Source organism: Nannospalax galili, unplaced genomic scaffold (assembly GCF_000622305.1).
Source record: "Nannospalax galili isolate Female #2095 unplaced genomic scaffold, S.galili_v1.0 scaffold376, whole genome shotgun sequence".
Taxonomy (NCBI): Eukaryota; Metazoa; Chordata; class Mammalia; order Rodentia; family Spalacidae; genus Nannospalax; species Nannospalax galili.
In genome coordinates this window covers 1645591-1647556 of record NW_008338108.1, presented here as the reverse complement: position 1 = coordinate 1647556, position 1966 = coordinate 1645591, and positions in this window count along the sequence as shown.

Genomic DNA, 1966 nt, shown 5'->3' with positions numbered 1-1966 from the left:
AGTGAACACAGCTATAAGTATTCTATCCACTCAACCCCTGTAACATATGTTATAACTACAAAAAGTAAGTGAACGCAGCTATAAGTATTGAAGAGCATGAATTTCATTTTTTCCTTATGGAGGAATAGCTTATCTTGTCATTGTGATACTGAAGTTTTTATAAGAATATAGATGCAGGATTAGAGACGGACTGGAGTAATATTGGTTAAGAAATGAGGGAAGAAGTATCTATTTAAAAACAGAAGGAATGTAATCTCAGCATGGTGGCTTACAGTTGTAATCCCAGTGCTCAGAAAGGTGAGACAGAAGGATTGTCAGAAATTGGGGATCAGCTAGTTCTAGTTAGTAATTTTCAGAACAGCAAAAGTTACATTGTAAATTAAGAGATAAGACCTTGTCTCACAAAAAATATGTGTACTAAATATCAGTAAGTTTATTCTCAACTGAAGAACCCAAACTTTTTAGTTTCTTTAAACATGAATGTCAGAGTTTCTATGAATGCCATGTGTGGATATATATATATATATATATATATATATATAAAATCATATCGTAATAATATAAATATTAGTGATCAAACTGAAATGCATGTGTGTGCCTATTTGTTGGCCTATTCCATCCATTTACTTGCAAATTTCATCTCTACTTCTTCTTTTGAGAACTCTCTGTTCAGCTCCTTAGCCCACCTTTAACTGGGTTACTTCTTCTCTTCATTCTCTGTTTTTGAGTTCGTTATATATTCTGGATGTTAAACCTCTGTCTGTCAGATGTGCCGCTGGTGAAGATTTTCTCCCATTCTGTGGGTTTTCTCTTCACTTCCTTGGTTGCCTCCTTTGATGTACAGAGCTTTTTAGTTTAATGAGGTCTCATGTGTTGATTCTTGACTTTGTTTCCTGAGCAATTGATGCCCGGTTTAGAAAATCCTTTGCTACACCTATATCTTTCAGGTTTTTGCCAATGTTTTCTTCTAACAATTTCAGAGTTTCAGGCTTTACATTGAGGTCTTTGATCCACTTGGAATTGACTTTTGTACAAGGTGGAAGATAGGGGTTTAGTTTCATTCTTCTACAGGTGGAGATGCAGTTTTGCCAGCACCATTTGCTGGACATGCTGTCTTTCCTTCAGTGAATATTCTTGGCCGCTTTGTCAAATATCAGGTGGCTGAAATTCCACATACTCATATTTGGGTCTTCAATTTTGTTCCATCAATCTATAGGTCTATTTTTCTGCCAGTACCATGTTGTTTTATGACTAGCAGCTCTGTAATACAGCTTAAAATCTGGTATAGTAATCCCCTCGGTGTTGTTCTTAGTGCTCAGGGTTGCTTTGGCTATCTGATAACTTTTGTGCTTCCATATGAATCATAGGATGTTTTTTTTCCAATTCTGTGGAAAATGTCATGGGGATTTTGATTGGCATTGCATTGAATCTACATATGCCTTTTGGTAGGATGGTCATTTTCACAATATTAATTTTTCCAATCCAAGAGCATATGAGGTCCTTCCATCTTCTGATGTCTTCCTCAATCTCTTTCTTTAAAGATTTAATATTTTCATTGTAGAGGTCTTCAATGTCTTTGATCAGGTTTATTCTGAGACATTTTATTTTTTTTGGAGCTATTGTGAAGGGGAGTGCTTCCATGTGCTCTTTCTCTTACTGCTTGTTATTGGTATATAGAAAGGGGTAGGCTAACTTCATAACCTGCCATTTTACTGAATGTATTAATAATTTTTAGGAGTTTTCTGGTGGAATTTTTGGCGTCTCTTAGATACAAAATCCTATCATCTACAAAAAGGGATAATTTTATCTCTTTCAATTATTACTCCTTTAATTTCCTTCTCTTATCTTATTGCTCTAGCAAGGGTTTCAAGCACTATAATGAAAAGGAGAGGAGACAGTGGAAAGTCCTGTCTGGTTCCTGATTTTAATGGGAATGCTTCCAGTCTTCCTCCATTTAGGATGATGT